Raw genomic sequence first — 25,791 nt, 5'->3', positions numbered from 1 at the left:
CCAAGCTAGCCAGGGCCTCCATGTAAGCTCGAGAGCTAAACGCAGGACCCTGGTCATAATGTAGTGTGCCAATTGCGTATGTGCCGATAAAGACTCGCAAATCCTTTATAACAGTTCTGGCGTCAGCCGAGCGCTGTGGCCACATCCAATAAATCTTGTGCATGAATCCACTGCGACCATGATATATTTATAGTTGCCATCCCTTGTTAAGGGACCACAGTGGTCCAGGTAAACACACGCTAGTGGTTTATCTGAAATAGGAAGGGGCGTCTGTGCAAGACGTTTTACCGTTGACAATTTTATTTTCTGGCAGATTTCACATTCTAGAACATAGTTTCTAGTTTGTTTCCTCATGCGCGCCCACCAATATCTCTGGTGGAAACTCCTGCGTGTGCAGATGCCAGTCCTTCATATGCTGCTAAGATCAGTCCTAACCTATATTCCATGTTTGGAATTGCCCTATCCCCCACTCCAGGGATTTGAGCAAAAGGAACATTATTCGCATCAGTTATATATGAGTACTTTATGGGAAATCCCTTTGGGAGTGTCTTACCACTGTCTTTAACTGAAGCAGTGACAGCTTGCATTATTTCGCTGTCTATTTTAGTTTTTGACTGAGTAATTGCAGCTACGGAAGCCGTTTGCACAGCTGCCTTCGCGACTTCATCAGCCAATGAATTTCCTGCAACGTGAACGCCATCACGTTGATGACTCAGTGTTTCTGATTCACGTGAGTCTTTTTTAGTTCTTTCTGTAATAGAACTACTTGTTCCCAAAGCGTTTTATGCTTAATTGTGACACCTTTTGCGTCTTTGAAACTGTTTTGAACCCAGTTCTGTAGATACTCATTGTAAGACTGGACGCAGTAATATGAATCGCACACTATTAGTTTGGGGAATTCGCGATTGGTATTTTCGAGCGTCATCTTGAAAGCCTGTAGTTCAGCTCGCTGAGCTGTACAGTCTCGGAGTGATTGAGTTTTAGTGACCATAGGTCTGAATTTACCTTCACGCCAAAGACCTTTAAAGATCGCGCACGTAGCACTATAAGCTTGTTTACCCCCAATTGCGGGCAGTGCTGATCCGTCTGTATAGATTATACATCCGTCATGTTCTAGAGGCAGAATTTCAGCCGGCATTGTACCTTCGTACTCGTATTGCAGGAATTCTCGTTTTTTTTAAAATAAGGGTCGAACACCTATTCAACGTCTGTTGCAGCAAGAGAATTAACCCATTGTATACATCTTGGATGTAAAGCCTTAGCATTGGGAATGCTTGCCTTTCTTACTGCCTCTAAGGCAGGCACAGGTATAACGATCAATATGCGTTTACCCTGTGACAGAGTTCTTTGTTTTGCTACAGCAGTTTGAACCGCTGTCAGAATTTTTTCTGCTGAAGTGAATTTCATTTCAGCTTGTGTGTACAAGTGTGATTTGTATGCAATTGGTACCTTTTCTCCTTCTTTAAAGGTCAGGTATGTGAATCCGCATTTCCCTGGGATAAGACGGATCACGAGATTGCGGGAATTGTTGCGTGTATCTAATTGTGTTTTTGCTAACATGTCTGTTTGTACTAAATGCAAAATTTCTGTATGTTTCTGAGTCCAATTTGTTTGTTTGAAATCAGGTTTGATTAGTTCGTAGAGAGGTTTAACCCTTTCTGCGTAATTTAGAACATAAGTTCTTCCAAAATTCAGGAAACCTAGAATTGACTGTAAGTTTTTCAGTGTCTTTGGAGGTTGGAGCAGTGCATATTTCTCAAGAAAGTTTGCTGCCAGGCTTTTGCCTTCACTTGATAACTCGTATCCTAAGAATAGGACGTTAAGGTGGGCAATTCGTGATTTCTTAAAATTGAATTTGTACCCTTCCGAAGCAAACCCAAGTATTATGGTGGTCACTCTTTTCAATTGCACGTCCAAATCATCATCTGTAAGATAGATGTCATCGACATAAGATAATGCCTCATCATCGTACAGTTGTAGTATTTCTGTTACTCTAGCTGAAAATAACACCGGACCATTCTTAAATCCCTGGGGGAGACGGCAAAATTGCCGCTGTGACCCCAAGGTTGAGAAAGCGGTCAAATGCCTACTTTCTGGTGCAATGTTACGACAGAAAAAAACATTTGAAATGTCTAATGTAGTTTTATATTTTTTGCGCACAATATTATTCATCAATGCTGCACTATGTGAATTTTGTACTGCAAAGGTTTTGCAACAAGAGTTCAGGTGTCTTTAATCCAAAACTAGACGATATGTATTGTCCGGCTTGGAGACAGGAAACAAAGGAATGTTCATAGATGAGGTGCATGTTTCAATCACCCCTTGATATCTAAGTTGATCTAAGATCTCCCTGACTTGTTTTTTAGCTTCTTGCTTGACTGGATACTGCCTCTGAGCAGTAGGTTGATTTTTTAACTGGATTTTTTGGTGAGGAGAGTCCTCATCCCATCCTACGTGATTTTTATATAATGCTGGATCTTGAGCTACTGCCCATTTCCTGGCATATGTATATGTTTTATGAATTGGAATGTGATTTGAGAAGGCTGGCACAATTATTTCTTCGCCGTGTGGGCACTCCCTAACAACTGCAGGTGGCCTGTCTCTTTCAGCTAGAAGTATGTCATAACCCTTGGAAAGCTTGTCCCAGAAAAGAGCTTTTATTTTTCTAGTTATGTCCTCCTCCATCCGGAGTGTCACTTCATATAACTTGTGGGGTACACTAACCCTGGTGTCGGCAGTTTCAACCTGAATGTTTTCATTCAAGTCCACTGTCTCCAGATAATCCTTCAGGATCTTGTGAGCTATGGTTACTTCTGCTGCGCTGTCTAGCATTGTCTGAGCCCATTCCCCGTTCTTGAGTTGTGTCCTCAGAATCCTCGACATGTCTGATCGTTATGCTTGCTACCTTCTTTTTGGAAAATTTAGCTTTTTTACTTTGGTGAACGGGTACTTTGTATTTGGACTTGACGCGTTCTTCTTTGTGTTATGACCGTCCTCTTCTTTCCGATTTCTGAGAGGAAGTCTGAAAAGATCGAGAGGGACGTGTGTCATTATCTTGATATCTTTCAGGTTTTCTTAAAGTATCCCTATTTCTAAGGTTATACCTTTTTTCAGTGGGCTCCCGTTGGGGAGACCTACCTCCTCGTTGTGGGGATCTTCCTCTGGACTGAGAGCGTTTCTCTTTAAGAGGTGTCTGTTTAGTATTTCCCCACTTCTTTTTAGGAGTAGTGAGATTATTTTTATTAAAAAAATTTCAGGATTCTCTGTTAATTGTGGTTTTAGTGGTTTCCCACCCAAACTATCTATACCTAGTTCTTCATAGGATTTTTCAATAATTCTGGCAAGCTCATAAGGTTGCTCAGTAATGTCTGTTTCTTTTAATTTCTGGCGGATTGCCACTGATGCTGCTTCACCTTTAATGTTGGCTAATAGTATAGCTGAGACCTGTTTAAAATCTTTCAGTAATTTCATACCTAGATTTAAAGCCGTTTCTGGACCGTATTCATTTTTAATCTATCTTTGAACGTCTGGTATTACCGCCATGGACGGAACCCCTTGTGTTTTAGTGTAGATTGAAGCACAGACTGTACCCCAAGTGTCACAGTCCTCTATGTGTGGTGCAATCCCCATAGGTAAAAAGATTGTCAGAATCCCGTGTTTCTCATGAGGCGTATTATCAGGAAATACCGCCTCTATTTGAGTTATTTTTTTTGTGCTAACCAGAACGGGATTTGTTCTCGTTTTGCTGGTAGCTTACCAATGACTGACTGTATAGTCTGTGGTGTGATTTTGTTTGTGTTCCCCTGTGAGGGGTGTGGTGTGGAATTCTTACAGCTGGTTGGACTGTTAACGTCCGCATGACATATTGAACCAATTGTCTATCTATTTTAATTAACTGTTTTAGCTGAGCTAATAATTCGGTATCTGACATTCTTTCAATGTCTGGTTGTGGTGTATAGATGGCTAGTACCGGCCATGTCGGCCCTGGTCTACCTAGTGGACCGAGCCTTGTAATGTGATTTTGATGTTTTAGGGCACCTTTAAACCAGAGCTGATGCTCTTGGTAAGTTAATGGAATTTCAATGTCCTCTAAAGAAACGTATGCCGCTGGAGGTTCCTCTGCTTTGTAGTAGTGGAACTCTCGTGTTCCTGATTTGCTGCTGAAAACTGAATCCATGAATACCTCTGTCTGCCGATATTCATGTGCCTCTATGACAAAGATTACTCTGCCACCTCTTACTGATACTCCATTATTTATCAGTTTGTAAGTTATACTTTTTCTTACATTTACCGGGAGCAGTATAGCATCCGTGTCATTTTCTAGGATTTCAGCGTCATCTAAGATCGCTTCAGCTGCTTCTGCAGCTCTATCCAATTCTGTACCACTATCCGGCATTTTAGTCCGCTGAGAGTTTGCAGAACAAGTTTCAAGGAAACAAAGATTAGGTGCACAATATTTTGCAACACTGTATCCTTCAACGTTGTATAAACTGAAAACTAATACATAGGATTTTTTGTCCTACTCAGTTTTGGAGGATATTTAGCCTTTCACCCACTCCAGACGTCTATTGGAGTTTTTACAGGAAAAAGGGGTTTGTGTGAAAAGCACAACTGAGTTACTCCAGTATCTAGCGTTAAATTATCGCCTTACCAAACGTTGGGCGCCATGTAGTATAGTTCCTATATTCCCAATAGGCTCTGCGCATTGGAATAATATACCCTGAAGCTTAGACGTAGGACTTTTGTGGACTAGGTCTCTGCCGAATATATTAGACTTAAAAGTGAAACTTTCTTGAATAAACAAGAAGGGAATAATAGTCTCTGACAACCATATAACATGACAACTTTGTTTCCCCAGAATAAAACGTATCTCTAGAGTCGCGGAAACAATAGACAGCTATTTCACTGAGTCAGATGTGCATGCTTCATTTCACCAGAGTTGCTTAGAAATAGAGAGACGGGCGTTTTCAATAAAAGTATTTATTGAACAGTCTTATTTCTTTAGCATAAGAAATGTACTGCTACAATTGAAATGCTAGTTAAGAAGTGCAATGCATATAATACGAATAGTATTATAAAATAGTACTGTAAAAGCATGATATGGTTTCTAAGCCATAAACATAGAATACATACAATGAATAAAATCCATACAGTGATAGAATAGTGACTAAAAGTGCTCAACTGGTGCTTCTAACATATGCCTACCCTGGTGTACCTAACCTAAGCCTAGTACAAGGGAAGAAGTAAGTGAGGAGTGGTTTAAGTTTTAGAATTTCTCTGCCAAGAATCTGTTCAAGAATTCTCTAGGGATCTAATCAGCTCCGTACCTTGGTTTTAGGATGATAGAGGTCTTGTATCTCTCTCTCAGGACTCGATCTCCCAGCAACCCGCAAGGGTAGCCTGGAAACACCGGAGCTGGATTTCTCAGCAGGAGAAATGACATAGTCTCTCAGTGCGTCAGTTGGAGGGTCGACTTCCTTCAGCACTTGCAGCAGCAGGGCGTCGGGCAAGTAGTTAGTCGATCTGCTCCTGAACCACCGTGTGTTTGATTGAGCAAATGTAGGCATATTTATACCCCTGAAGGTGCCGAGTCTGACGTAAGATTGAACATAATATCGTCAATAGTCCCTCAATTCCTTGAAAACTCCCGGATTTCTTGGATAAATTAGTATTCAAGCAGGGGGAGGTTCCTGACTGCTGAAGGCTGGGTTTACCACAAAATCAATGTGGATTCTCGGAGTTTAGTGGAAGTAGCCATGCCATAATAGGGCTGCGCAGGCTATAACTAAATAAGGCAATGATTCTTTATGCCTATATAAGGACTGGGTGAATTATACCTATATATGGGCATGAATCGGGAAACATTACACTAGGGTACTAGATTCCCACATAACAACATCTGCGCCTTATACAAGTTGTGTGTGGACTATTAATTGATGGTTAGGCTAGGTATCTGCAACCTCACTCTCACCCTAGTAGAAAACCTACATCTTGCATGCCTATTCAGTATCTTCGTGTATTGCATCTATACAGGTCAATGCCCATGGTAATATGTCCACAATGAAAAGCCATTGCTGGACTCCGAAGATTGTTGCGGTCCAGCTGGGGCTGTCCTCCTCAGGCAATAGGCAGCTGCATCCAGTGATATACACGTAGACACCACACTGACTGCACCACATACATCCACTGCAGACATACAGACAGCAAGCACACCAACTGCACCACATACATTCACTACAGACATACAAACAGACACTACACCCACTGCATCCCATACATCCACTACAGACATACAGGCAGACACTACACCAACAGCACCACAGACATCTACTACAGACAGACAGACAAAAATCTCACTCACTGCACCACATACATCCTACAGACATTTAGGCAGACATGGTTCTGAAAGGGGTATGATTCTCAGAAAACTAAAAGATCCTGACTCCGAGCAGGAATAAATAATTCCTTTCCATGCTGCAACAGAAGTTTATGCACAGATTATCATTCCGAGCTGTATGGTATTTTTAGCAGCATAATTATCACAGCTCAGGATGTTTACGCCATACCTTAAACTCACCCTGAAATTGTTGTCAGCAAAGACCTAGTAAAAGTATCAGGAGCAAATAGCATGTAAAAAAGGCAAAGCACAAGAAATGATCTATAGTACATGTAGATTCACCATGTTATGCCTCTCTTATTTCTTCAATAACTTGGAAGAACAGGATCTGTAAAGACCCAGTATATATCCTCACCTAGTCTAATGGTCTTTACAAAGTAGAGTAAACAGCTACCATATTTAAAAAAAGCTGAAATCCAGGGTCTGAGAGTTTCTTAGACGAGGGCCTGATCATTCCTTGGCCATATCATACCATTGTGCATGTTAAAGCCCTTGAAAAGGTAAACCTGCAATCAAAATAATTGCAATAATTTGCTACTGTGCATAAAAAGGCTTCACATTAGATAACTTTGTGAAGAAAAATTCTGCATACTTTCTCAAGGTTGGCTCCGTTTGATTATAGTGAAACTTATCTCTCTGTGCTGTTAACATTATCTTGCACTAAAAAGATTATAGTGGAAGGTAAAATAGTTAAATTCCCATCCTTCACAAATGGAAAATAATTTGTGGTTCGCAAAGTTGTGACCCTGGTGGTTTGCAAGTCTGCACATTTCAAAATGACTAAGGTCACTTTTGTAGCTACTCATAGCTTTAGAAAAGTAGAAAAATGTAACTGTAAGTATCAACAGCTCCTTGTACCAGTAGGAACCAGTTCCCCTGATGCTAGGAGCTGCTCAGGACAATGGTTGACTGGAGTCATCCATTATTTTTCAGTAGAAAAGTGACTTACTGGTTGAGGGGGGTGAAATCATACTCAAGCAGTAACCACAGTCTCTGTCCAGTTGAAACACAAACAAACCCCAAATTAACCTGTGCTGATTCGTTTAGTAGCTTGGCACCACACAGACAGGCTTAACTTAGAGGCAATGTGTTGAGTATTTATGAAGCACTTCAAACAGTAATAAAGTAAAAGCACAACACAAGAAAAATCCCACACTAATTTAGAAAAAATGAGTAAAATGTTATAAAGTATTTGAGACTAAAGCAACAATAATTCAACCAGTAGAACTAGAGATATGCGATTCCAAAGTTTTAAGTAAAAAATAGTGCCAAGAAGCACAAAGTGTCATGGTAATCTGGTCAGGTCAGACCAGGACAAAGTCACAAGTTCAGGCGAACCTCAACAGAGTGCGGGCCTGACAAAGGGACCAAGTTAGGCCCGCTGAACAAAATACCTTAAATCCTGGGTTGAGGAGCGTTGCAAAATCACAGTTCGGCAATGCTTTTTGTAGTGTCAGTTCCAAGGAAGCTGCAGTGCTGTGATGTGGAGTTCTACATCGTCATCAATAATGCATCGATGAGGGTCTTGCGATACGAAGTCCTGCATTGAAGATTTGTCGCGTACCAGCAGTTACAAAGAAGTTGCTCGACTGCCGAACCAAATCCTGCCTCATTGTCAAGGATCTCGTCAACGAGGGCCTGGCGATGTGAAGGCTTGTGTCAAGGATGCATCACTCAGCAGATGTTCCAAGGAAACTGCAGGCTGGATTCGAGGTCTGATGTCTGGGAGCATCATGCTGTGGCGGTTCCAAAGCAGAGCTTCTCCACCCTGGCGCCAGTTATAAGATCTTTTGGCTTTAGGTGTAACATCTTATGCAGATGACACTCAGATTGTAGTGTCTCTGCTACCGGGTGGAGTGGATGACACAGCAGACAGGTTCAGGGAATGCATGCGTGAGGTGAGTACTTGGATGGCAGAAAACTGTCTTAAATTGAACTCAGCGAAGACTGAAATCCTGCTATTTGGGGCCAAAGACAACTTTTGGTCCCCAAGATGGTGGCCCGATGAAATGGGGACACCACCCTCTCCAGTTACTAAGGAGAAAAACCTGGGTGTTCTGATGGACGACACACTCTCCTTCAGGCACCAAGTCAACGCTCTGTCTTCTTCCATCCACTATATCCTGAAAACTATACGAAAAGTGCTGCCTTTTATCCCTGAAGTATACAGAAAGACCGTGGTAACAGGACTGGCAATATCCCGTCTAGATTATTGCAACAGCCTGCTTCTAAATGCCCAACAGGGGCTGCTAAATAAATTTCAAATCTTACAAAATGCAGCGGCCCGTCTGATTACGGGAACTTCTAAATTCTCTTCTGTAGCACAAGATCTGGTAAAGCTTCACTGGCTACCAGTGCGAAAAAGAATAGCCTTTAAGACGCTTTGTGTAGTTTTCAAAGCATTGAAGGGTTTGGGCCCCCACTGCATGACCGCACTCTTTCAATGGTACAAGCCGACCAGGACGCTTAGGTCCTCTGACCAAGGACTTATCTTAGTCCCTAGAGTCAGGAAGGCTCGCTGGGGGGGAAGGAGTTTCTCCCTGGGGGCGGCTAGGGCTTGGAACGCTCTCCCACTGGCCCTTAGGCAGATATTCGACCTGCTGCCCTTCAGAAGGGCCCTGAAAACCTGGCTATTCACACACTAATCCACTTCGTTACGCACTTTAGCGGTCAAACTAGCACCAGGACACCTTTTCGGTAACAGTGCGCTTAATAAATGTGTAAAATAAATAAATAAATAAGGAGATACATCAACCACAACGATTCTGCCCACAGGACCACAGCTTGTCTGGCAGAACACCTTTAGGCCAACTTCCAAGGGTCCATTACATGAGTGACACAGTTTGAAGGGTAGGCCTCACAGCAGAAAGCGTCCATGTGCTGGTTTTAAGGTGGTTGGAGACTTTTGTGTACATGAGGCTCTGATCTAGAGCCCAGTCAACTTACTTTGAGTCTCTCAGGTGGTCCTGGATTCGAGATTCAGTTCCAGTCCATCTCACTTAGGCAGGAGGACAACAGCTTAGCAGTCCTTCTTGCAAAGCAGCACAGCAGTCTTATTGAGTCTTCCACAGGTCCGATGTGCAATCAAGAGTTGAGTCTGAGGGTTAATTATTTATGCCTGGTGCCCACTTTAAGAGAAAGTTCTGGAGTTTTTCACCTCCAGAGATTCTTGAAGTTCCTTCATTACTTCTCTGGCGCCAGCTGGACTGAAAACATAAAAGACTATTGTCAAACTGTTTGTGAGATTGCTCAGGCAAAGGATTTGTGATGTGGAAGTGAGGTATGTGACAGCTCCTCCCCTATCAAGTCTGAGATGGTCCATCCTGCCAACACCTATTCCCCCTTTGTCTCTCTGTCTGTCTGAGAGCAATACAGAAAGACCAACTGCCAGCAACACCTAGTGATGTGACTCAAGATACGGGATATAGGCACCAAATGGTTAAGACATGAAAGTGTCATTTTCAGAATTGTGACTTACAATTTGACTTTACCATTAAAGAGGGTTTTAAATTACAATCCTTTAGACACTAAACTCGCCCATCCTACTTGCTCCCAATTGAAATATAGCACTTACTAAATGTAATAAGGTAACCCACTGTTATCCTAAAGGAGAGGTAGGCTTTGCAGTAGTGAACAATGAATTTAAGAGGTTTTAACTAACAGGACATATACTTGAAAGTACATGTTCAACATTTTAAAAATACTATATTTTGCTCTCTGTGCTGTTTAGGGCCTATCTTAGGGATGATGAACATGTATTAAAAAGGAAGGCCTGCCAAAAAATGTATTTTGCAAAGTTGAAATGAGAGTTTAAAATGACACACACAGGCTGCAGTAGCCGACCTGAGACATGTTTAAATGGTTACTTAAGTGTGTGACACAACACGTGCTGCAGGTCCACTAGTAGCATTTAAGTTACAGGACCTGGGTACATGTAGTATCACTTTACTGGGGACTTACAAGTAAATTAAATGTGTCATTTGGGTGTAAGCCAATTTCACTATGTGAAAAGGAGAGAGCACAAGCACTTTAGCTCTGGTTAGAAGAAGTACAGTATACAGAGTTCTAAAAGACAACAAAAACAGGTTCAGGAAGTAAGAGGGTAAAGGCAACAAGTTTCGGAATTGCACCGGAGAGAGGGCCAAGTCCAATAGTCATGACTCTGAGACCCCTGCGCGGACACCAAACTGGCCCAGCTCGCCTTTACTCTTTCTATCTATCTACTCCCTCCCCACCACGTCCCGGCTTTTTCCTTATTTTAGGAGAGTGCAGCCAGCCTATCCAGCATTTACTGCACCAGGAGCCCCACTCATGGGAAAGGAATAGTTGATTGGGCCAGGGACACCAGTAGGTGTGGATTGCAGAGCTGTGGGAAACTGGAAAACTCTATCTACTGCTTATAGGTCCGGATTTCTAAAGAAATATAAACTATGCAACCATAAATAACAATGTACAGTCACTAGTAAAAACACAAATTTCACAGAACTACAAGAGTGCAAATTCCAATGTAAAGTCAGTAAGTTTGGTCGGCACATGAAAAAATATCCTCTCTGTTTAAATTACTCAGATGCAGCTGTGTGGAAAAAAACAAAACTAAAGCTGTGGCTGAGCAGCCAGTGTTTTTTTTATACTTCTGCATTCTTTGTGGCTAGAAAATGTTATGGTACAAGATTTAGATACGTTCAGAAGCAGAGCAAACCTTTCGCCATGAACCTTTTTTTCCACAGCAGGATATGGCTAGCACCATTCCTGGCTGGATATTTTGCAAACGGATAGTGAACTAAGCCTGCCTTTGATAAGCACCCTGTATTTGCAGTCAGAGATAAGTGGCATTCTGTTCAAGAAAGTCATTTGGCGATAACTCGCACAGACTAAGCAATATAAGTCTTGGTTCTCAAACACAAGGCAAGAGACCAAGAAATGTGACAGTTTGGTTGACATTTTCAAACCATTTTATGTAATAGGGTTATTGATTATCAAGAGGAAAATGTAATGCTCACTTTTCTACACAAATATATCATTTAAACATATATTTATTTTGTAGGTTGTGAAATCTGATTATGCAGCTTCTCCTGTTGTACTCTCAAAGACTTAACATTTTTTATAAGCTGAGAAAAATTAGAAGAAGCATACTGACTAATGCTGTGGCACAGCACATGCACATTTCAAAGAAGTAGCAATAGCATAAGACTCCAGTTTACATGTTGGCATGAACATCACTGCCCTAGCAAGCACAGGCCATGCCAATAGGTGTGGCTCTAATGTATCCCGCAATGCCTAGCTTGTCCCTCTTCCTCGTCACAGTCCAAACAAGTGAGCACTTCTTGGGCTCTCCACTGAATTCCACCTATAAATAAGTTTTCAATATTCCCACCTTATATGGCCCCCACAAGAAATACCAATCACATAGTGCTTATAGGTGGGCTACAACATCAACTCTTTCTATTTTTATTTTATTCTGTGCGCTGACCTTCAGTATTCACTCGACACAGCAAGATAACTATTATTGCTCTTTTTGAGCTGATTGGCTTTTGTTTTACCATCTGACTCTATTTGTTGTTTAAACAGTTGTGGCTGGAGTAGCATCATTTTGTCATCAGGGATGTCATCAGTAATGTCACTGACCATGTCATGAATGATGTAATATGTGACATCATCAGCAGTGGATTGCGGGCGCGCGAGCTATAGTTAGTAGAACTCACTATAACGGAGGAATTTTAATGGTTTTGTACTAGTGAAATATCCAGCTAATTATAACACCCCTGAAACCTATGGTTTTTTCAGTCAATTTCTAAGGTTTTTTAAATGCTAATTCCTAACTATAACATGTCTGAAACCTATGTTTTTTCAGTGAATTTCAAAGGTTTTTTAAATGCTAATTCCTAACTATAACATGTCTGAAACCTATGTTTTTTTTAGTAAATTTGAAAGGTGTTGTAAATTATAATTTTTAACTGTATTAATTGTTATATATATTTTTTTAATACTGATTTACAACATTTTTTTGAACTTTTTATTTTTAAATATTTAATGTTTTTTAATTACATTATAATTACATTATACGTTACATTACAACATATACTTTCTCAGAATAAATCACTTTAGTTTAAATACATTGCAAATAGACAATAGACTTTTAAGAACAGTAGTTACAGTTGTTGCAATGGGCAACACAATTTAAACACAAGGAAACATTGAGCTCAAAGTGAATTTCTAGTTAAATGCAATTAGTTACTTTTAGTTACTTTATGGATTACTTTTCTAACCACAGGACTGGATCCTAGATTCAGTCCTGGGACATCTGCTCTAAACAGTTGAGTAAAAGTGTGTTGGTTACAGTAGTGATTTTTAAGGAATATTATTGTATTTTAATAGTTGACACTCACATAGAATCACCAATGTTATCGTACGGGAGGAAATTCACTTAGCAGGTAAGTAGTGTTATCCTTATTTTTTCTTACTCAGTGGTGGATCCTGGATCCAGCACTGGTGCATCTCCTTTAAACAGTTGAAAGAGCGCGTTTAAGTCATACAGGCGATATTTAAGGAAAATTTGTAGTTTGTGAAAATAGACAGAAACTTTTCTAGTGAAAACCAGACAATGGATTCCTATGGAAGAAAATACAAGTTACTAATAAGTACGGTTAAAGTTACTTTTCAGGTTCAGTGCTGGGCTAAATGATGCATCACTGGGTTCTCTCCTGACACCAGGTGAGTAAATCAGAATTCGTTGTTTGGATGATTTTAGGTGACTATTTTAAAGTTCCAAAACTCCACACTCAGCCACCTTAGTTCAGACATGGCCGTATGCAAATCAGTCTGATCCTTTGCCTCATGGGAACAGTCCAGCCCGAACTGCCAAGCCATGTCTTCCCTGGACCGGAAATAAGCATCCTGGGACCGGTTTCGGGTTCATAACCCTCATCAGCCAGGCTATCATGAATCCAGTGGCAAAGTAAGCAAGGGACTCACGTCTGAGCATACCCTGCCAACTTAGGGTGAACAAAGCGATACAAAAGGGGATGATGGACGGAGCGTTTGAGCAAATCAATCACTCACCCCCAGCCAACTGATCTGGGTTTAATCCATCACCATTCTTTAGCTCACTCCGCCACCCCAGTTCAGACATGGCCATATGAAAATCAGTCTCACCCTGTGCCTCATTGGAACAGTCCAGCCCGGACTGCCAAGCTAAGACTTCCCTGGACCGGAAACAAGCATCCTGGGACCGGTTTCAGGTTCATAACCCTCATCAGCCAGGCTATCATGAATCCAGTGGAAAAGTGGGCAAGGGACTCACGTCTGAGCATACCCTGCCAACTTAGGGCGAACAAAGCGACACAAAAGGGGATGATGGACGGAGCGTTTGAGCAAATCAAACACTCACCCCCTGTCAACTGATCTGGGTTTAATCCATCACCATTCTTAAGCTCACTTCGCCACCCCAGTTAAGACATGGTCATAAGCAAATCAGTCTGACCCTGTGCCTCACGGGAACAGTCCAGCCCGAACTGCCAAGCCATGTCTTACCTGGACCGGAAACAAACATCCTGGGACAGGCTTTGGGTTCATAACCCTCATCAGCCAGGCTATCTTGAATCCAGTGGTAAAGTGAGCAAGGGACTCACATCTGAGCATACCCTGCCAACTTAGGGCGAACAAAGCGATACAAAAGGGGATGATGGACGGAGCGTTTGAACAAATCAAACACTCACCCCAATCAACTAACCTGGGTTTTATCCATCACCATTCTTTAGCTCACTCTGCCACCCCAGTTCAGACATGGCCATATGCAAATCAGATTGACCCTGTGCCTTATGTGAACAGTCCAGCCCGAACTGCCAAGCCATGTCTTCCATGAACCGGAAACAAGCACCGAGGTCTCTCCTGATAACAGGTGAGTAAATGGGAATTCGTAGTTCGGCTGATTTTAGAGGAATATTTGTAAGTTTTTTAAATCAACACTTAGAAACTTTTTCAGCAAAAAGCAGGCAATGATATCCTATGTAAAGAAATTCAAGTTACAGGTAAGTACGGTTAAAATTACTTTTCAGGATTAGTACTGGGCTCAAAGATGCAGCACTGAAGTCTCTCCCAACAACAGGTGACTAAATTGGAATTCGTAGTTCGGCTGATTTCACTTCGGTTCAGAATACATCGAACCACTTTCGTACACCATACCCTCCCTTCACCACAGTGCAAATATGCCCTCTACCGCGTTTTAAATTGGAGAACTAATTGCAATTCAATCCTGAGGGTCCTTACAGTCCAACTAGCCCATTAGGTGCATCCTGTAAGTGCCACAGAGCTGCGTAGCAGAGAAATGTAAAAAGGGGCACAGCATGCACCACCTCTCTGCAAAGCAGCGCAGTGGCGCTTCCTGGAAGCACCTGGTGGGCTACTTGGCTCCCATGGTCCCTAAGGATTTAAGGGGAATTATTTTCCCAACCTAAAATGTGCCACCGGGCCTGTTTGCACACATGACGTCAGGCCCTGTCCCCTCCCTTCACCACAGTGTAAACGCACCCTGTGGCCGTTCTAAGTTGAGAGATTAAGTCCCCTTCAATTCTTAGGGTCCCTAAGGTCAAACTAGCCCACTAGGTACCTCCAATAGGCGCCACAGAGCTGTGTTGCAGAGAGGTGTAAAGAGGGGCATGGCCTCTGAACACCTGCCTGCATCGCAGCTCCCTGGCGCATACTGGAGATACCTGTTGGGCTATTTGGCATTCAGGGACCCTCAGTATTGAAAGAGAATTAATTCCCCAACTTCAAACGCGCCACGGGGCGCGTTTCCACAGTGGTGAAGGCAGGGGGCATGGCCTGAGGTGACATGTCTGCAAACATGCCTTGTGGCGCGTTTTAAGTCAGATAATTAATTTCTCCTCAATCCTGTGGGTCCCTGGGGGCCAACTAGCCCAGCAGGTACCTCCAGTATGCGCCAGGGGGCTGCTTTGCAGAGAGGTGGTTAGAGGCCACGTCCCTTTTTACAACACTCTGCAACACAGCTCAGTGGCGCTTACTGGAGGTAGAAGGAGGCGCATTTACAGAGTGCAGCAAGGAGGAGGCGTGGCCTCCGGCGCGATGCCAGTATTTCTTTTTCTCCTTTTTGGACCCTGGGGACCCAATCCCCCAGGGCCTTCCCCCACATTTTTTATTTTTTTTTAATTGGGAAGGGGGCCGCATGGCCCCCTCTCGAGGCCTTAATCAGCCCTGGGAACCCCATACCCTGGGCCATGGCCCTTGTTCTCTTATATTATATTTTAGGAGGGGGGGCTGCCTTGCCCCCCTCCTTATTGCCCCTGGGACCCCATCCCACGGGGCCGGCCTTTGTTTTTTTAATGTTTATTTTTTTTATAATTTGAGGAGGGGGCCATGTGGCCCCCCTCCCGGTCCACTAATAGCCCTGGGGACCCGATCCCCCGGGGCTAGCCCTCCCCGTTAGGGGCTGTGGGGGGTCCCCAATCCCTCCACAGTCTCGCCGCTCCCCGCCTCCTGCGGGGGCCGGCATTGCTTTTCCACATGAGGAGCTGCTAAGATGCAGCTCCCCCTGTGGAAAAGCAATTTGCTTTGCTATTTGGAAGCGAGATCAGGTTTCCTGCTCTCTCTTCCAAATAGCAAAAAAGTTTGCTATGACAGGGCGGGAGCTGCGAGGCTCCCACCTTTCCATAGCAAACTACAGTGTCCTGGGGGTGGGCACCCCGGGACACCGCTGGAGCCAGCCCTCGGGGGTGTTGGTCCCCAGGGCACTTGAGGGCTCCAGGAGGGAGGCCCCCTCCCACCTTTTTCAAAGCACCAGGGGGGTGGTCCCCAGGGCTGGAGTGTCCGCCAAGGACCTCCCAATTTACATATTTAGAGCCCCGGGGGGTGCCTGTCCCTGTGGCGTGTGGGGTTCAAACGCCCTCACACAGGTTTTCTAAATAAATAAATAAACCCCGGGGGTGGCGGTCCCCGGGACTGCGGGGGGCAAGTTGCCCCCCGCAATGTCAATTACATAGAGCCCCGGGGGTGGCGGTGGCGGTCCCCAGGGCTCTGGGGGCCTTAGAGGCCCCAAAATTATACTATTAAGCCGTAATTTACTATTAAGGGTGGGGGTCCCCGAGGCTGAGAGGGGGCCATGTGCGCCACACCTATATTAGGTTAAAGCCCTGGGGGTGGCAGTCCCCGGGGCAGTGTGGGGGGATTGGGCCCACCACACTTTTTATCATCATGTCCCTGTGATTTGGCCTTCCCGGGGGCTAAGCTCGGGAGCCTGCACTTCTTTTTTTTCATCGCAGATTTTGCTGATTATATTTGAAGAAAAAACATTTGGGGGGGCCTTGTGGGTCCTTTGTTGGACCCCCTGAACAGGCCTAGGGGGTCAGGGTGTTTCTACCCTGCCCCCTTTTTGTGATTTGCGTGTTTTTGTTATAGGTTTCTTGTGCCTCGGTTCTATCGAGGCACAAGATGGCTGCCAACACTTCCTGATTTGGAGGGTTGACAGCCAATTAGAATACAGCTTGTGCACGCCAGGGTGCACTTAGGGTGCGCGGATCCTGCGCGGCCATAGATATATATGTACCTTTAAATGTAATTTTCTCAGGAACTAGTGAACGGATTTACACCATTTAAGCAAAAGGCACGATTCTGAAACAAGGACTACCTCTTTGCCAAATTTGGTGTAATTCCGTCAGCAGTTCGGGCTGTAGCTGGGATGAATGGTTCCTATGGAAAATTGCATGGGGAAAACACGTTTTGGGAACCCCCTTTTTTCTTGGCCCCCTCTTGATGATTCACCCTGAGATTTTTGGGATAGGAGCGGAACAGAGCTGGCCATTAGTTTTTAAAATTTTGCTAAGATTCGTCAACCGGCACCAAAGTTATTCCAAATAGAATGTTGCGGATTTCCTATGGAATATAGGCCCTAACTATAACTATATACTGGCGACCGCCAGTAGATAATGTATATATACATATACATATATATATATATATTACCTACTGGCGTCGCCAGTAGGTAGTTATAGTTAGGATCTAGTTTCCATAGGAAATCCGCAACATTCTATTTGGAATAACTTTGGCGCCGGTGGACAAATCTTTGTGAAATTCTCCAAGAAGATGGCCTGCTCCGCTCCGCTCCTTCCCTGAACGTTTGGGGCTGATCCATCAAGCAGGGGCTGAGAAAAAAGGGGGGCCCCAAAAATTGTTTTCCCTATGCAATTTTCCATAGGACCTTTAGCCAGGGCTACCGCCTCAACGGCTGGACGTAATTACACCAAATTTGGCAAAAAGATAGAGTTCAGTTCGCAGATCACCCTTTTTGTTAAACGGTGTAAATCCGTTCAGTAGTTCCTGAAAAAATCTAAAGCAAAATCATAGATATATCTTGCGGAGGTTACTGCAAGTTTACAGTACGCGTACCGTCCCGAACATGAGCTGAATGCTAATTGGCTGTCAACACTCCAAACCAGGAAGTGTTGGCAGCCATCTTGTGCCTCGGTGGAACCGAGGCACAAGAAAGCAGAAAAACAAACGTGCAGAACGCAAAAAGGGGGCTGCGTTGCAGAGGTGTAAAAAGGGGTGTGGCCTCATTACACCTCTCTGCAACGCAGCCCCATGGCGCATACTGGACATTCCTGGTGGGCTAGTTGGCCCCGAGGGACCCCCAGTAGGCAAGGGGAATTAGTTCCCCCTCTGAAAAAGCGCCAGTGGGCTGCGTTGCAGAGAGGTGTAAAAAGGGTTGTAGCCTCATTACACCTCTCTGCAATGCAGCCCCCTGGCGCATACTGGAGATTCCTGGTGGGCTAGTTGGCCCCCAGGGACTCCCAGTATGCAAGGGGAATTAGTTCCCCCTCTGAAAAAGCGCCAGGGGGTTGCGTTGCAGAGAGGTGTAAAAAGGGGCATGGCCTCATTGCACCTCTCTGCAACGCAGCCCCCTGGCGCATACTGGAGGTTCCTGGTGGGCTAGTTGGCCCCCAGGGACTCCCAGTATGCAAGGGGAATTAGTTCCCCCTCTGAAAAAGCGCCAGGGGGTTGCGTTGCAGAGAGGTGTAAAAAGGGGCATGGCCTCATTGCACCTCTCTGCAACGCAGCCCCCTGGTGCATACTGGAGGTTCCTGGTGGGCTAGTTGGCCCCCAGGGACTCCCAGTATACAAGGTGAATTAGTTCCCCCTCTGCAAACACGCCAGGGGGCTGCGTTGCAGAGACGTTTACTGAGGCCACGCCCCTTTTTACAACTCTCTGCAACGCAGCCCCCTGGCGCATACTGGAGGTTCCTGGTGGGCTAGTTGGACTCCATGGACCCCCAGTATACATGGGAACTTAATCCAATAACTTAGAACGCGGTATAGGGTGTGTTTGCACAGTGGTGAAGGTAGGGGCGGGGCTAGAGGTAATATGTGTTCAAACATGCTCTGTGGCACGTTTTAAGTTAGGGAATTAATTCTTCTTCAATCCAGAGGTCCCCTAGGGCCAACTAGTCCAACAGGTACCTCCAGTAAGCATCATGGAGCTGCGTTGCAGAGTGTTGTAAAAAGGGGGCGTGCCCTCTGGACACCTGTCTGCAACGCAGCTCCCTGGCGCATATTGGAGGTACCTGGTGGGCTAGTTGGCTCACAGGGGACCTCAGGATTGAAGAGCAATTAATTCCCCAACCTAAAACGCGCCACAGTGTGTGTTTGCACACATGTTACCTCAGGCCCCGCCCCCTTCCTTCACTATTGAGCAAAATATTCCTGTAAAATCAGCCGAACTACGAATTCTGATTTACTCACCTGTTATCACAAGAGACGTCAGTGCTGCATCTTTGAGTGCACTACTGATCCTGAAAAGTAATTCTAACCATACTTACAGTAACTCGAATTTCCTTCCATAGGCTAACATTGACTGGTTTCACTTGGAAATTTTTCTAAGTGTGGAGTTTTGGAACTTTAAAAAATTCCTCTAAAATCAGCTGAACTACAAATTCTGATTTACTCACCTGTTATCAGGAGAGACCTCAGTGCTGCATCTTTCGGCCCACTACTCATCCTGAGAAGTAATTCTAATCGTAGTTACAGTAACTTGAATTTACTTCCTTAGGATATCATTGCCTGCTATATAAAATATATATAAATTAAAAAATATAAAAAAATATATATATTACAATTTTAATATTTTTAAAAACATTTATTTTTCAATTTATTTAAAAAATATGTAATGTAATTTAAAAAATAAAATATCTAAAAATAAATAATTTAAAATAATGTAGTAAATCAGTATAAAAAAATATAACACTACATTTAAAAATTATCATTTACGAAACCTTTGAATTTCCCTGAAAAAACCATAGGTTTCAGCCACGTTATAGTTAGGAATTAGCATTTAAAAACCTTAGAAATTCACTGAAAAAACCATAGGGTTCAGCCACGTTATAGTTACGAATTAGCATTTAAAAAGCCTTAGAAATTCACTGAAAAAACATGTGTTTCATACATGTTATAGTTAGCTGGACATTTCACTCATACAAAACCATTGAAATTCCCCTGTTATAGTTAGTTCAGCTAACTGTAACTCGCGCGCCCGCAATGCACTGCTGATGATGTCACATATTACATCACTCATGACATGGTCAGTGACATCACTGATGATATCACTGATGACATCTCAAATGACATCACTGATGACATCACTGAAGGTAGGTTAAAAGACGACTCCTAGATATTTGTAATACTGAGAAATTCATAGAAATTAATAAAAAGTTGTGCACATCTTCACTGCCATTAAGAACATTAGGTACTTTAGAATCAAATTCCAAAATGAATCTAGATTCTAACTGGCGAAGCATTTTTTTCTGTAATATCCCCTCTTCTACATAGTATTTCAAACATTTTAGATCGTTATTGTGTTCCTGTTTAAAATGTCTGGCCAGTGGGTATGTGGGGTTTGAATTGACTATCACCATTAAATATTGTAGTATTCTCAAATGCCAACTACAGCTTGGTTGGTACCAACTTAGCGAAGCCCACCAGTGCATTCAAGGACATACACTGCATGATTTGTACGGCAATTGTAAGCACCCTTCAGTGCTATAGGTTTAAGACTAAATGCGGACAAGTAGTCAACTGTATTAACCCCAAAATGACAAGCTCTACATGAACTACATTTGTAAAAGCGATTTTTAAGTGAGAGCCAATTGGTTTTGATGTTTTTAGTGTCCATCCCAGGGCTACTCTTGACTAACGCATTTTTCATAGAAGGTGTCAGTCTATACGTTAGGGTAGGTCTGTTTGGAAGTTGTTGGCCCAATATATCATCAGTTATCGCTATTGGCCATTGGTTGTCAATATTAGATCTTATTCTCCTTTATTGTCGGCTATATGTTGTAATGAGTCTGACCACCAAATCCTCATCTTGTGCTGAGATACTTGTATCTTGTGTGGAATCACTATTGTTTAAATCTTCTAAAAACATATTAACCTAGTGGTCACATTGGCTTTAGCCAAAGCATCTTCTATAGTCTTAGTGTCTCCACCCCTGTCATAAAATCTCTTTTTTATTTCTTGTTGGCATTAGATTAGATGAGAATCTAATCTGCAGATCTTACGCAGTCTGAGAAACTCTGCATAGGAGCATGTAATGTACTGTTACCTGCAGAGTGTTTAAGGTGCAAAGTGGATTCAAATTTGTTTTCAGCAACATATACATGTACATATAGGAAATCTTTAGCTAGATAATTATTATATGCATGGAATTCCAGATTCGATTTGTTAACAATAATACTATCCTCAAATCCTTAGCACTGTCACTTGATCCATTCCATACTACAAATATAGCATTGATATATTGCATCCAACAGTCAGTCAGTCAGTCAAAGAGTCTTTATTCGATTTAGTTAAAAATCATACAAAGAGAATAAAACGTTTTTGTACAAGTAAAACACAATTAAACAATTTCATATCAATCGAATTCATGTGGCGAAAAATTTAAACTAAAAACATGATTTATAAAAGGATGTTAAAATGCAAGTCATATGGGGGAATCTTATGATATCTACGTGATCTCGATCTAGCCGCCGCCACTAAAAAGTTTGCCATACAAAATGTGATGCGGATGTTACACAATGATTGGAGATAAATCATGGCTGGTCTCACCTGGGAGAAACCAGCTTCCCTTAAAATAGGTAACAAATATCTTTTTCTATGATCTAAAAAGAAACCACAGAACATAACAAAATGCAGGGTGTCTTGCAAAGAAAAAGTATCTCAAGTACAGGGCGGTGCTGACTCTGGTTTCACCCATGTGTTAAAACTTCCCAAATAAAAATGTATACGGTTGAATCTAAATTTAGTCAAAAGAAACCTGTGAAATGGCTTGGTGACAAAACATAAATAGGGTTCTAGTGCGATGGAATTCACTAACAAATAGAGTCGTCTCACTGCTGGCTTCTACAGTTCCCTTTCCTCTCGACACCTTCTTGCCCTTAGCATAAACTGGTTTTTGACGATGTCTACATCCTGTTTCTTGATGCCAGAGGGGTCTGTAAAGAGTTACGGGCGGCCCAGATCCATAAAGGACTTCTTCAGGTAGGGCATCCACGATACTCTACCACTGCAATCCAATGACATGACATACTTCATTATCAGGTGATTAAGAGTTAATTCTTTATTGAGCCATGTCTTTAGCCAGTAGGTTAAAGGCACTAGGTTTAGCCTATCACAAACATAATCCAGACCCAATTCTGCATGAATGGAAAAGGTTGGTGTCGACTGGGGAACAGACAAAAGGGCACGTAAGAATCTATTTTCCGCTTTTTGAATAGGATCCAGACATACATAACCCCATAATGGTGCACCATACAATGCCACTGAAAAACATTTACAGTTGTAAACCTTTAGGAGGGCTTCCATCTGTCTAGAGCCCAGCCTTTTTGAAAAACCCAAAAGGGAGCGCATGGTGTCGTGGTCACCGCCAGGCTTTTGGCCCTTACCTGTGGGCCCCAAGTACCCCTGTCGTCAAAAAGCACCCCCAAGTAGGGAAAAGCTAGAACCCTAGTAACAACTTCGCCCTTACATTTAAAAGTTTTTACTAAGGCCTTTTTCCTATGGTGTCCAACAACCATGGTGTGTGACTTGTTTGAATTAACCTTCAAGTCTAGTTGGTCCATGAAGGTACCAAAGGCATCCAGGAGCCACTGGAGACAGACGCCAGTGCGGGCTATCAACACCGCATCGTCCGCGTATAGGAGAGCAGGGATTTTAACTTCTCCTACACGCGGAACGTCTCTGGCCACTGCATCCAGGCAGCTACCTAGGCCATTGATATAGATTGTGAAAAGCAAGGGGGCCAGTATGCAGCCCTGCCTGACCCCTCGCATGGAATTAAAACGGGACGTACATCTACCCTCTTTTGTGACCCGCACAACTGCGAATAGCTCTTGGTGGAGTGAAGCCAAAAACCTAACCAGTGCCACGTCGATCCCAATCCTCAAGAGGATGTCCCACAACTTAGACCTGTTCACCGAGTCGAAGGCCGAGGAGAGGTCCATAAACGCTAGGTATAGAGCCCCCTCCCCGGCCACCGTATACTTAGAGATCAGCAGGTGTAAGTTAGAGCACTGCTCTATTGTTCCTCTCTTCTCTCTGAATCCATATTGGATGTCAGCCAAACCTCCACAACACTCCAAACTATCCCTTAGCCTGGCTAAAAGGACTCTACCTAAGATCTTGATTGCAGAGTCCAAAATGGATATGGGCCTATAGCACCCTGGGTCGTCCCGGTGCCCCTTCTTAAATAGGGGAACGATTTTAGAGGTTACCCATGTGGTTGGTAAAGAGTTGCCGTTAGCAGCTGTGAATACATTGGCTAGAATGGCCGCCCATAATTTTGGGGAGTGTATGTAAAAATCTGCCGGCACCCTGTCTGGCCCGGGGGCTTTGTTCTTAGTAGTGGCCAGAATAGCTTTCTCAACCTCAGCCCTATTAAAGTATATTGGGGGGGCCTCCGGGATGGACATATTAATCGACTGGGCGGCCTTGCCAGTGTCTCCGTAGACTGATCTAAAATGTGGCAACCATTTATCGTCCGGGATGACACAGTCTGTGACTAAATTTGGCGAGTCAGAGAAAAAGGGCTGATTAATTACGGCCCAAAATTGCCTGCTATCCCGTAAGATATCAGTAGAAAGTAAGGTCTCCCAGGCCTCATTTTTAATTTTGTCCTGCCTGACCTTGATGGCTCGCTTATAATCCTTTCTTAATATTGCATCCAACTGATAACATGTGCCTCCCATTCTGGTTTGTGGGTTACCTGGAGAACCTGCTCCTCCCACCAGCCTACATGTAAACACGCATAACTGGGGGAGAAGCAGGCCCCCATTGCGGAGCAGGTTTGTTACTGAGTGTGCAGTGTAGTGACGTGAGAAATATCAACAGAACATTTTCTATCCAGGAACCACACTCCCAACGACATGACCTTGACAGTCAATTCAATTCATTAAGCTTTATTCGGTACATGAAGCATGACCATAAAAGCACATAGAAAACAGACAGACAAATAACCAAAATAACAGGTAATGATTAAAACATGATTTCAGATTAACGATTAAAACAGATATCAGTAGAGATACAGTCCATATAATTAAAAAAGCATGTTTTTTCTTGCATAAATACATTTGTTTAAAAAAGAGGCGGTATAAAAACAAATATCGGCAGAATTCAAATTACACAATAAGCTCATAGCCTGATTAACTGTACACACACCATATTTAAAAAACATAGGTTTCAAATAGGCGGTACGAAAATTCATGTACAGTTTACAGAATAGTAAAAAGTGCAGGGTGCTCTGTTTAGATACGCCATCGCATAGACATGGCCCTGTTGGATGTTTTTTGAGAGTTGGTAGGGCCACTAAATGGTGTGCAACTCCAAACCTCAGTCTTGTAAGCACAAACTTATGGGATGGCCTAGTCACCGCGGATAAATAAGATGGTGAACCTTCCGAGATAATATATCTGTTATAAAACAGGACAGTGGTCATAGAGGGATCAATGATGTGGCTCTAGGGTCAATCAGGACATTAAGGTTAAATATTTCAGAGTAACAATCAACAACATAATTTAACCAGGGAATTTTCTTATAGTGATCCAATGATAAGCAGTCCTCAAAAATTGCTCTATTAAAAGACCTCCTCCTGAAGCCAAATTGAGCGCCAAATCAGGAGTGGCCTTAAGGACAATAGATCACTTAGATAATAGATATCCAGTTCCCGGTGGATCAAGTCAGTTGGGGCGGTCTGGGGTAGACACAAAAGCTTTTTCAAAAAAGAGTTTTCCTCCGTTTGCAAGATTTGAGAGTATCTGTGACCCCACACCCCTGCCCCATACAATGCTATTGTAGTACATCTTGCCTGATAAATTTGAAGCATATCCTTAGTACGCCTATCTCCAACTTTTGCCGCAAATCTAAAAACACCGTAGGCGTTTTTTGCCATTTTATTACCCACATTATTAAATTCATCATTCCATTTTCTGTCTCTTGAGAAGGTAATACCAAGGTAACAACATTTTTCCACGTGTAGCACTTTTTCATGGCCAATAAAAAAAACATTTGGTGATTTATTTCTGGCCCCGCAGGTCATGGTGTGCGTTTTCCCCTTATTAATAGACAGTTTTCTGTCTTGAATAAACTTACAGAATCTGTCAATTAGGCGCTGTAGTCCTAGGGGAGTTCTTGAAAGCAAAACGGCGTTATCAGCGTATAATAACACCGGGACAGTGACACCATTCATCTGGGCGGCATCAGCCTTTACATTCTTTAAAATTGCATCGACCTCATTAATAAATAATATAAAAAGAAGGGGGGCCAGAGCACATCCCTGTCGAATCCCACGTTTCACACTGAATTTAGGGGTACGCTCTCCTTTGGTGCCATAACGCACACAGGTTTCAAGCTTTTCATACAACCTGGCCAAAAAGAAAATTATACCCTCCGGGGCTCCTAGCTGTAACAAAATTGGCCATAAAATAGCATGGTCGACCATATCAAAAGCGCTGCTTAAGTCTGCAAAGCAGAGATATAACAAACCAGTTTTTGCTTCAGTGTATTTGCTAATCATTAAGTCTAGATTTATACACTGGTCAAGTGTGCCCCTGCCCTTCCTAAAGCCATATTGGCTATCGGCCAAGATGTTCTCTTGCTCAGCCCATTCTTCTAGTCTTATTAACATGACTCTACTCATGATCTTGACCGAGGAGAAGAGAAATGGGGCAATAGTTTTTTACGTCTGACCTACTGCCCTTCTTGTGAATTGGGATGATGATGGATTCTCCCCAGGTTTTAAGGGGCTCACTACAGACTGCAGCGGTAAATACAATAGTCAAGAGAGGGCTCCACAGCTCTGGGGCTGACTTGTAGACATCGATGGGGACCCCATCGGGTCC

Source organism: Lissotriton helveticus, chromosome 3_1, assembly GCF_964261635.1.
Source record: "Lissotriton helveticus chromosome 3_1, aLisHel1.1, whole genome shotgun sequence".
NCBI classification, from domain to species: Eukaryota; Metazoa; Chordata; class Amphibia; order Caudata; family Salamandridae; genus Lissotriton; species Lissotriton helveticus.
The sequence above is the reverse complement of the archived record's forward strand: the minus strand, read 5'-3'. Positions refer to the sequence as shown.